This window comes from Leptonychotes weddellii, chromosome 3 (assembly GCF_054177405.1).
Source record: "Leptonychotes weddellii isolate Sample4059 chromosome 3, ASM5417740v2, whole genome shotgun sequence".
In the NCBI taxonomy this organism is placed as follows: domain Eukaryota; kingdom Metazoa; phylum Chordata; class Mammalia; order Carnivora; family Phocidae; genus Leptonychotes; species Leptonychotes weddellii.
The window spans coordinates 87269944-87281983 of record NC_138371.1 but is presented as its reverse complement, the minus strand read 5'-3'; the positions used below and the strand labels follow the sequence as shown (position 1 = coordinate 87281983).

Sequence of the window (12040 nt, the reverse complement as noted above, 5' to 3'; positions counted from 1 at the left end):
GGGTTAGCCTGGTGATGGGTATTAAAGAGGGCATGTTCTGCATGGAGCACTGGGTGTTATGCACAAAGAATGAATCATGGAACACTGCATCAAAAACTAATGATGTAATGTAATATAACAATAAAAAATTTAAAAAGTAAACTTATCTTAATGAGCACTGAGTTATATAGGGAATTGTTGAATCACTGTATTGTACACTTGAAATTAACATAATACTGTATGTTAAACTGGAATTTAAAAAAAAAAGGGTCTTAGTATTGCCCAGTCCATGAACATCCAAATAAATTTTTTGTTAACTTTGTTATAAAAAAAAAAGGTATCTGTATCTCCACATTCATTGCAGCATTATTTGCAATAGCCAAGACATGGAGACAACCTAAGAGTCTGACAAAGGAAAAATGGCTAAAGATGTGATACAGGGACACCTGGGTGGCTCAGTCGGTTAAGCGTCTGCCTTCGGCTCAGGTCATGATCCCAGGGTCCTGGGATCGAGTCCCGCATCGGGCTCCCTGCTCCGCGGGGAGCCTGCTTCTCCCTCTGCCTCTCATGAATAAATAAATAAAATCTTTAAAAAAAAAAAAAGAAGATGTGATACATATTTACAATGGAATGTTATTCCGGTTGAGAAAGAAGGAAACCCCGCTATTTGAAACAACATGGATGGATCTTGAAGGTATTATGCTAAGTCAGAGAAAGACAAGTACTGAATGATCTCATTTATACATGGAGTCTAAAAAAGGTGAACTCATAGAAAGAAAGAAGGGTGGTTGACAAGAGCTGAGGGGTGGAGGAAATGGACAAATGCTGGTCAAAGGGTACAAACCTCCCGTTAGAAAATCAGTAACTTCTGGGGATTTAACGTACTACAGTGTGACTATAGTTAACAATACTGTATTGTACACATGAAAATTGCTAAGAGAGTAAATCTTGAATGTGCTCACCACACACGCACACAAACACACACACAAAGGTAATTACTTGAGGTGAAGGAAATGTTAATTAACCCTGCGGTGGTCTTATTTTACAATATATGTGTATCAAATCATGTTGAACACCTTCAACTTAAAGAATGTTATATCTTGGGCGCCTGGGTGGCTCAGTTGGTTAAGCGACTGCCTTCGGCTCAGGTCATGATCCCGGAGTCCCTGGATTGAGTCCCGCATCGGGCTCCCTGCTCGGCAGGGAGTCTGCTTCTCCCTCTGACCCTCCCCCCTCTCATGTGCTCTCTCTCTCATTCTCTCTGTCTCAAATAAATAAATAAAATCTTTAAAAAAAAAAAAGAATGTTATATCTTGATTACATTTCAATAAAGCTGGGAAAAAACAAAGATTAACTGAGTTGGTATTTGTTAAGCACTCAAGAGTTAAAACACGTTGTTTTTAAATAAGTAAAATAAAGACACATGGTTCAGGGGCAAAAACGGACATGAAACCAGGCAATTTGAGTAATGTGAAAAATGCTGTGATCGAGATGTGTTCTAGAGGCCAAAGAGGGAAGAGACCAGTCCTGATGGGAAGGTCAGGAAACACTTTTCAGAGAAGAGGGGGAGGAGAGTGCTGTAACTGCATCTTGCAAGATAAGCAGAAGTCTTCCTGAGACCAGGGAGGAAGCAGAGACTCTGTAATATCCAGACATCTGAGTTTCCCTTCTAAGTTTGTCTCATATCCCCACCTTCTCCTAGGTCCTCCCAGACCTGGGGAAGAGACAGACCCCAACGCAAGAAGTGTCCCTAGGCTGGGCTGAAAAAGAAGAGCTCAGGGTTTCACTTTTAAAACCTCGTCCCTGATTGGTCAGTCCTGGGATGATTGGTCAGCTGGCTCCTAACTGCCCTCATGTTTCATGCATGAACAACGTGAGGGGGCCAATTTCAACCAGAGCTCTCCTGCTCCGCTGAGCCCTATGGAGCCTATGGAGCAGCTGGTTTCCCTAAGTTGGGAGGGCTCCACACTGCGGGGATGAAGAGCAGAGCAGTGTCTGGAGCGGTGCAGGAAGGGCAGCCCTCGCTGAATTCCAGCCTTCTCTGGCTGTCCCTTAAGAGCTTCTTTCATGCCCGGCCTGAAAGAACCAAGTCTGATGGGTATGGGACAAGAGGGATCAGAAACCTCTTATTTCACTATAATCCTCCTTCCTGTGTGTCCCTGTGAAGAGAATTTTCTAGACCGAGCGAAAACGACAGGATCTCACTTCCTCTTCTGCAGCTTCACAGGTAAGAAGACTCCTGTCTTTCTCCTTTGCAGCAGAATTCTTGTAACATGAACTGTGGCAAACCTCCATTCCATTCCCTACTTGGCGCATGACTCTTCCGCCTACCGTGTTTCCCATTTCTGCCAAGTGGCTTCTTTTGTAACAATCCTACACCAATTAACTGATGTCCCACAGCAGCAAAGATAGGCGGACAGATGGGTAAGTAAAAACAAAACAGAGAAGCTTATCATTGCTTGGCCTTGTCTCGAAGAGACTGGTTCTCAGAGCTCAGAGGTTGGCACCCATCAGAAAGAAGTAATACCAGATTAATGTGTTCACCTAGAATTTTGTAATTAGATAGCTACAAGTTAGTAACTGCTGACTGTAGCTAAGGAACATTTGGCCCTGGGTGCTGCAGACTTACAGGATTCTCATACTCCCACAAGTGGAGGGGTTCTCTTATAGCCAACCTTATTTACTGAGTTCCCCATGTATATGTGCAGCATGAATTCAATAAATATAGCATCAGTAGCTTGGTTCTGTGTAGCCCTGGGATATCCTTTTCTTTCTTTCTTTTTTTTTTTTTTTAACTGAGGCAGAGTCCTGGAGAAAGAGGCACCTGAAGCACCTCTCTCCCCTAGCCTGTTCTGGAAATTGAAAAACAGCTCCATGCACAGCTGGTGCCCATTCTGTTCCATTCCCATTGGAATTTGTCTCATCAGTATGTCTTGTAGACCATACGCCCGAGTCTTATGGTTCTCAGCTGTGGTCCCCGGAACAGCAACATCAGCATCAGCTGGGTGGGACTTGATAGAAATAGATTCATGGGTCCCACCCCACACCTACTGAATAAGAAACTCCAGGGTAGAGCCCAGAAACCTGTATTTTAATAAGCCCGCCACTATTGATTCTGAGACGCACGCTCAAGTTTGAGAACCACTGTTCTAGTCTTGGCTGTCATTGACCAAATTATATGTATTGCAGGCTTTGTGGGCCATATATTTTTGTCACAATGACTTAACTCTGCTGTTGTACTGTGAAAACAGCCATAAATATAATGTAAGATGAATGAGCTTGACTGTGTTTTAATGAAACTTTGTTTACAGAAATAAGCCAGAGGCTAGATCTGGTCCCCAGGAGGTAATCTGCCAACCCCTGAGAGTTTTAAATAGTGTTTCATCCATCAGAATTTCTATTTCAGTGTGTCTCTGATCCTGGGTTCTTTTGGAACCCTTATTCTTTGTGTGTGTTCTATAGAAATTTTATTTACCCACAGTAAAAAAGAAAAAGTATAACTATTAAGAAAAGTACGGAGTATAGCTTTTCCGAAGGCCTGGGAAGCATGTAATAGCCCCATTTTACAAGAAGGAAACTGAGGCACAGGACATGATTCGGGCCTGCCCTGCTGCACAGTCAACACTGTGTTCCTTGAGCACAAAATTTCCATTTCTATGAAACCTGATAGAAACAGTGCCTACCAGAGTTGTGTGACAGTAACCCAGGACCTCTAATTACATTCAACCACACTGCTCCTCCCAATCGAACTTCCCCTGGGAAACCAATTTCACTTTCTGTGATCTAGATATCTACACTCTGCTACCTCTTATCTGGGGGCACACAACCAAGAAACAATAAAAATGGACAAAGTAGTTAATCATTGGCTTATGTATTTCCCTGGATTTTATCAATCCGTGATCCATCTGGAGATCCTGTTTACAGAGCTGCTGGTACTCTGTCCTCACCATTAGTAAAGCATGAATATTTTCAACAGGATAGGGACAGGTTTGATCTAACGAGGATGGCCGCTAGGTCTCATCTGAAGACTTTGGGCTAAGGTGGTCCTCTAAAATTGGGGGTGGGGGTTGAGGGGGGAAGCTTCAGGCCAAAAACATAATGATCAAGAAAATTAGAAACCAAGGTACGTGGACGGCTACATTAAATGCATGCGTGGAATGCCGTGTCTTAACTGCTGATGATGGGGAACGTGTGATAAGAAGTGTGACATGTTCTCCTTGCTTTCTGAATTAGCATAAGCTAGGCTATCTCAGAGTAAAAAACAGCCCCCAAATTTCAGTGGCTTTAATTAAAGGCTGCAAAGGATTTTGGGTGATGCAAATGCTTCTTGAAGGCAGCTTTCCTTGTGTGGCAGCTCCAGGGTCAGGTGGTTTTAATCTTGCAGCTCTGCCCCTAAAAACAAAGCCTCCTGCAGGATCGCATGCCCCGGCAAAGAGAGGTGTGTGGGATACCGACCCCCTCTGCTCACAGGTCACCCAGAACTAGGCACATGGCCCTGTCCAGTTGCAAGGGGAGGAGAACTGGATGTGATACCAGGACGACTGCAACTCATCATTTCAACCACATTATGTCACGTATCTTTCCACAGCACCAAAGGGAGGTCAGCTAATATGAAAGCCAACCATAGCTGAGAGGATTGAACAAGGAGTGTGTTTTTTAACTGAAGTATGGCACACAATGTTATATTAGTTTTAGGTGCACAACATATTTGACAATTGTATACATTACTCAGTGCTCACCAGGATAAGTGTAGCCACCATCTGTTACCATATAATGTTATTACCAATATTATGGACGATATTCCCTATGCTGTACTTTTCATTTCCATGACTTACTTATTTTATATCCAGAAGTGTGTACCTCTTAATCCTCTTTATCTGTTTCACCCATCCCCCCAACAGTTTGTTCTCTGTATTTAAGAGTCTGGGGTTTTTTTAAGTTTTTATTTTAATTCCAGTTAGTTATTATACTGTGTAATAATGGGTTTCAGGTATACAATATAGTAACTCAACAGTTCCGTACATCACCCGGTGCTCATCATGACAAGTGTACTCCTTAATCCCTATCACCTATTTTACCCATCCCCCCACCCACCTCCCCTCCAGTATCCATCAATTTGCTCTCTTAAATAAGAGTCTGTTTCTTGCTTTGTCACTCTCTGTCTCTGGTTTTCTTTTCCCCTTTCCTTGTTTTGTTTCTTAAATTCCACATAATAATGAAATCATATGGTATTCGTCTTTCTCTGACTGATGTATTTCACTTAGCATTATACTTTCTACCTCCATCCATGTCGTTGCAAATGGCAAAGATTTCATTATTTTTTATGACTAATATTCCATTGTGTATATATACCACGGTTTCTTTATCTGTTCATCAATAGATGGACACTTGAGCTGCTTCCAATCTTGGTTATTGTTAATAATACTGCTATAAACATAGGGGTGCATGTATCCCTTTGAATTAGTGTTCTTGTATTCTTTGGGTAAATACATAGGAATGCAGTTGCTGGATCATTGATAGCTTTATTTTTAACTTTTTGAGGAAACTCCATACTGTTTTCCAGAGTGGCTGCACCAGTTTGCATTCCCACCAACGATGCAAGAGGGTTCCCCTTTCTCCGCATGCTCGCCAACATCTGTTATTTCTTGTGTTGTCGATGTTAGCCATTCTGACAGGTGTGAGGTAATATCTCATTTGCATTTCTCTGATGATAAGGGATGTTGAGCACATTTTCATGTGTCTGTTGACCTTCTGGATGTCTTTTTTGGAGAAATGTCTGTTCTTGTCTTCTGCTCATTTATTTATTTTTTATTATGTTCAGTTAGCCACTGTATAGTACCTAATTTTAATTGAAATATTCATTTTTGGGGTGTTAAGTTCTGTAAGTTCTTTATGTATTTTGGATAGTAGCACTTTGTCAGATATGTCATTTGCAAACATCTTCTCCCATTCCATAGGTTGCCTTTTAGTCTTATTGTTTCCTTCATTGTGCAGAAGCTTTTTATTTTTATGGAAGTCCTAATAGTTAATTTTTGCTTTTGTTTCCCTTACCTCAAGAGACACATCTGGAAAGAAGTTACTGCCTATGTTCTCTTCTAGGATTTTGATGGTTTCAGGTCTCCCATTTAGGTGTTTAATCCATTCTGAATTTATTTTTGTGTATGGTTTAAGAAAGTGGTCCAGTTTCATCGTTTTCCATGTTGCTGTCCAGTTTTCCTAACACCATTTGTTGAAGAGACAGTCTTTTTCCCATTAGATATTCTTTCCTGCTTTGTCAAAGTTTAGTTGACCATATAGTTGTGGGTTCATTTATGGGTTTTCTATTCTGTTCCACTGATCTGTGTCTATTTTTGTGACAATACCAGACTGTTCTGATTATTACAGTTTTGTTACATAATTTGGAGTCCCGAATTGTGATGCCTCCAGCTTTGCTTTTCTTTCTGAAGATTGCTTTGGCTATTCAGGGTCTTTTGTGGTTCCATACAAATTGTAGGATTGTTCTAGCTCTGTGTAAAATGCTATTGGTAATTTGATAGGGATTGCATTAAAGTGTAGCTTGCTTTGGGTAGTATAAACATTATAACAATATTTATTCTTCTAATCCATGAGCATGGACTGTCTTTCCATTTCTTTGTGTCGTCTTGAAAAATCTTCCATCTATGTTTTATAGTTTTCCAAGTACAAGTCTTTCATCTCTTTGGTTAGGTTTATTCCTAGGTATCTTATTGTTTTTGGTGCAATTGTAAATGGGATTGGTTCTTTAATTTCTCTTTCTGCTACTTCATTATTGGTGTATAGAAATGCAACAGATTTCTGTACATTCATTTTTGTATCCTGTGACTTTACTGAATCTGTATCAGTTCTAGCATTTTTTTCGTGGAGTCTTTTAGGTTTTCTATATAAGGTCATGTCATCTGCAAATAGTGCAAGTTTTACTTCTCTTCCTTACTGATTTGGATGCCTTTTATCTCTTTTGTTGTCTGATTGCTGTGGCTAGGACTTCCAGTACTATGTTGAATAAAAGTGGTGAGAGTGGACATCCTTGTCTTTTTCCTAATCTTAGGAGAAAAGCTCTCAGTTTTTCCCCATTAAGGATGATGTTAGCTGTGGGTTTTTCATAGATGGCCTTTTTTTTGTTTTTTAGATGGCCTTTATTTTATTTATTTATTTATTTATTTAAAGATTTTATTTATTTTTTAGAGAGCGAGCAAGAGAGAAACAGCATGAGAGGGGAGAGGGTCAGAGGGAGAAGCAGGCGCCCTAGATGGCCTTTATTATGTTGAGGTATGCTCCCTCAAAACCTATTTTGTTGGGCGCCTGGGTGGCTCAGATGGTTAAGCATCTGCCTTCGGCTCAGGTCATGATCCCAGGGTCCTGGGATCGAGTCCTGCGTCGGGCTCCCTGCTGAGCAGGGAGCCTGCTTCTCCCTCTGCCTTTCTCTCTCTCTCTCTCTCTGTCTCTCATGAATAAATAAATAAATAAATCTTTAAAAAAAAACACCCTATTTTGTTGAGGATTTTTATCATTGGGTGTCATACTTTGTCAAATGCTTTTTCTGCATCTATTGAAATGGTCATATGGTTCTTATCTTTTCTCTTATTGATGTGATTTATCACATTGATTGATTTGCAGAATATGGAAACTTTCTTGCCACCCAGGAGTAAATCTCACTTGATCATGGTGAATAATTTTTTTAATGTATTCCTGAATTTGGTTTGCTAGTATTTTATGGAGATTTTTGCATCTATGTTCATCAGGGATATTGGCCTGTAATTCTCTCTCTCTTTTTTTAAATTTAATTTTGTTATGTTATGTTAGTCACCATACAGTACATCATTAGTTTTTGATATGGTGATCCACTATTCATTGTTTCCGTATAACACCCAGTGCTCCATGCAGTACATGCCGTCCTTAATACCCATCACCGGATTAACCCATCCCCCCACTCCCCTCCCCTCTAAAACCCTCAGTTTGTTTCTCAGAGTCTATAGTCTCTCATGGTTCATCTCTCCCTCTGATTTCCCCCCTTCATTTTTCTCTTCCATCTCCTAATGTTCTCCATTCTATTCCTTATGTTCCACCAACAAGTGAAACCATATGGTAATTGACTTTCTCTGCTTTACTTATTTCACTTAGCATAATCTCCTCCAGTCCCATTCATGTTGATGTAAAAGTTGGGTATTCAGCCTTTCTGATGGCTGAGTAATATTCCATTGTATATATGGACCACATCTTCTTTATCCATTCATCTGTTGAAGGGCATCTCAGCTCTTTCCACAGTTTGGCTATTGTGGACATTGCTGCTATGAACATTGGGGTGCATATGGCCCTTCTTTTCTCTTACATCTGTGTCTGTGGGGTAAATACCCAGGAGTGCAATTGCTGGGTCATGGGGTAGCTCTATTTTTAATTTTTTGAGGAACCTTCACACTGTTTTCCAAAGTGGCTGTACCAACTTGCATTCCCACCAAAAGAAGGTTCCCCTTTCTCCACAATGTCTCCAACATTTGTTGTTACTTGCCCTGTCAATTTTTGCCAATCTAACTGATGTAAGGTGGTATCTCAATGTGGTTTTAATTTGAATTTCCCTGATGGCTAATGATGATGAACATTTTTTCATGTGTCTGTTAGCCATTTGTATGTCTTCTTCAGAGAAGTGTCTGTTCATGCCTTCTGCCCATTTTTTGACTTGATTATTTGTTTTTTGGGTGTTGAGTTTGAGAAGTTCTTTATAGATCTTGGATACCAGCCCTTTATCTGTAGTGTCATTTGCAAATATCTTCTCCTGTTCTGTGGGTTGCCTCTTTGTTTGGTTGACTGTTTCCTTTGCTGTGCAGAAGCTTTTTATCTTGATGAAGTCCCAAAAGTTCATTTTTGCTTTTGTTTCACTAGCCTTTGGAGATGTATCTTGAAAGAAGTTGCTGTAATTCTCTTCTTTAGTCGTATCTTTTTCTGGTTTTAGTATCAAGGTAATGCTGGCCTTACAGAACAAATTTGGAAGTTTTCCTTCCTTTCCTATTTTTTGGAATAGTTTAAGAAGATTAGGTATTAACTCTTCTTTAAATGTTTGGTAGAGTTTGCCTGTGAAGTCATCTGGTCCTGGACTTTCAAGAGTTTTTGACTACTGACTCAATCTCTTTGCTGGTTATTGGTCTCTTCAAATTTACCATTTTGTCCTGTTTCAATTTATATGTTTCTAGGAATTTATCCATTTGTTCTAGGTTGTCCAATTTGTGGCATATTGTTTTTCATAATATTCTCTTATGATTGTATTTCTGTGGTGTTGGTTCTATTCTCCTCTCTCATGTGTGATTTATTTGGGTCCTTTCTCTTTTTTGGTAAGTCTGGCTAGAGATTTATCAGTTTAATTTTTTTCCCCCCAAAGAACCAGCTCCTGATTTCATTGATCTGTTCTATTGTGTTTTTTTGTTTTGTTTTGTTTTTTAGTTTCTATATCATTTATTTCTGCTCTAATTTATTATTTCTTTCCTTCTGCTGGCTTTAGGCTTCATTTCCTGTTCTTTTTCTAGCTCCTTTAAGTACAAGGTTATGTTGTTTATTGAGATATTTCTTGCTTCTTGAGGTAGGCCTGTATTGCTATAAACTTCTCTCTTAGAACAGCTTTTGCTGCATCCCAGAGGCTTTTGACTGTTGGACTTTCATTTTCATTTGTTTCCATATACTTTTTCATTTCTTCATTGACTTCCTGGTTAACCCATTTATTGTTTAGTAGCATGTTATTAACCTTCATGTATTTGTGTTCTTTCCAGATATTTTCTTGTGGTTGACTTCTGGTTTCATAGCATTGTGATGAGAAAATATACACTGTATGATTTCAATCTTCTTAAATTTGTTGATGTTTGCTTTGTATGCTAATATGTGGTCTATTCTGGAGAATGTTCCTGTGCACTTGAAAGGAATGTGTATTCTGCTGTTTTAGGATGGAATGTTCTGAATATATCTGTTAAATCCATTTGGTCCAGTGTGTCATTAAAAGCCATTGTTTCCTTGTTGATTTTCTGTTTAGATGATCTGTCCATTGATGTAAGTGTGGTGCTAAAGTCCCCCACTATTATTGTATTATTATCAATTAGTTCCTTTTTGTTTGCTATTAACTGTTTAATGTACTTGGATGTTCCTATTATTTCTTTTGTTTTTTACATTCTACATGTAAGTGAAATCATATGGTAGTTGTCATCTCACTTAGTGTAATGCCATCTGTGTCCATCCATGTTGTCACAAATGGCAAGATCTCATTCTTTTCTATAGCTGAGTAATATCCCATTGCATTCACACACACACACACACACACACACACACCTTCATCATTCTTCTATTGATGGACACTTGGGTTGCTTCTATAATATGGCTATTGTAAATAATGCAGTAAACATAGGGGTGCATACATTTTTCAAATGAGTGTTTTCATTTTCTTTGGGTAAATACCCATTGGGGAATTACTGGATCATATAGTATTTCTATTAACAAGGAGTGTTTTTAATAACCCTGACATATTGTGCATACATAATAAACACTGTCATTCCCAAACACCTATTAAACACTGGTCCCTGATGTCCTAGTTCTCAGGCACAGGCCTATTTGGGTTTTACCATGATTACCTCTACTCTTTGTAGGATTCAGATCAGCTGATGGATACAGCCAGACAGGATGTGCGTGAAAGAGAGCAGCCAGTGAATTAGAACCACTAAAACCAAACACAGAAGTGGAAGTGAAGACCAGTCTGTCTTCTTGAGTCTTTCCACTGTCTTTGGCCCTCTCCCTTCAGACAGGACACATCTACCCATTAGAGTCTCCTGCTTTATCCCACTTCAGTGTCTCAAATTGAAAGATGATACTGAATAATACCCTGAAAGACAAAGACTCCAGGACTCCTCTTCATGGGCCAGTCCCCTGCCTACTGACTCCTCACCTGTCCAGAACACAATTCTTTCATAAATACCATTGCCTGAGCACTTACTGTGTACCAGGCATGGTGACAGAAGTTTTATATGTATTATCTTACTTAATACCACAACAGCCCTATGAGGAAGACGTTGTATTTATTTTACAGATTAGAAAACTGAGAAAGAACTCAGTTAAGTGATTCCACAAGTTTACACAATTAGCACGTGGTAAAGCTGGAACCTCTCCTCAGGCCAAAGCCAGACTATGTTTATATCTGTTGTGCTTTGTTGTCTTCCTCTTCCTCGTTTTTGTTTTCATTCGTTAGGCATTTAGAGTACCCACAATGTATCCTGCACTTTCACAAAGATCAGCAAGGCACAGAGATATGCCCTCTGGTTGCTCACAGCCCAATGCCACAAATGCAGTAGTCAGGATGTGCATACAATGTTTGGGGATCCCAAGGCGAAAGCTGTAACCTATCTGGAGAGGATAGAGAAAATTCAGAGAGGAGGTTAACACTGACTGATCTGAAGAGGAAACCTGTAGGCTTGGGGTGGGATCACAGAGAGGATTTTCATTAGGCACTCTTTTATGCCTATGGAAATCAGGATCCCAATGGGACATTAGCAGGCATGTGGAATTGGTGGTTAACAGGTTCCTGGTGGGGAGATGTAGATCACACGTACTCCTGGCTGGCCAGGCCACCAACGCCATACCACACCACACCACACGCCAAAGCCCCCACACCCCCCACACCCTACACACCACACCACACCTGGAGTAGCACTTGGTTTCAGGCCAGCAAGGCCAGGTGTTGGGACTTTGGTCAGGATTAACTCTTCACTCAAGTGCCCATAATGAAGATGCAGCCAAGGCTGCCGGAAAAGAACTCGAACTGGCCTGGGGCCTCAGGCCAGGAGTGCTTCCAATCTCCCAGGTGAAATTCATCTCTAAGAGTTTCCCCTGAAGTAGAGGAAGGCTGGCCCTGGGGACAGAGGAGTGTAGTGTGGTGGTCTCGAGCTGTACTGCCCAGACCAGTAGAACCTGGAAATTCATTAGAAATGCAAATTCTCAGGCTCCATCCCAGACCTGCTAAATGGGAACACTATGTCCTTTTTTAATCTGGGGAGATGATCCACTGCAAGAATTTTATTTC

The 12040-nt window shown here is 40.3% G+C and overlaps 1 long non-coding RNA gene across 1 annotated transcript in view; it reads left to right on the top strand.

Moving 5' to 3' along the window:
• Positions 1 to 1451: 1451 nt before the first annotated feature.
• The window catches only part of LOC145720573 (uncharacterized), a 152338-nt gene continuing 141749 nt past the window's right edge, over positions 1452 to 12040 (top strand). Inside the window, exon 1 of the long non-coding RNA XR_014143639.1 lies at positions 1452 to 2206. This is a non-coding gene — a long non-coding RNA (uncharacterized LOC145720573). The remainder of the gene's footprint in view (positions 2207 to 12040) is intronic.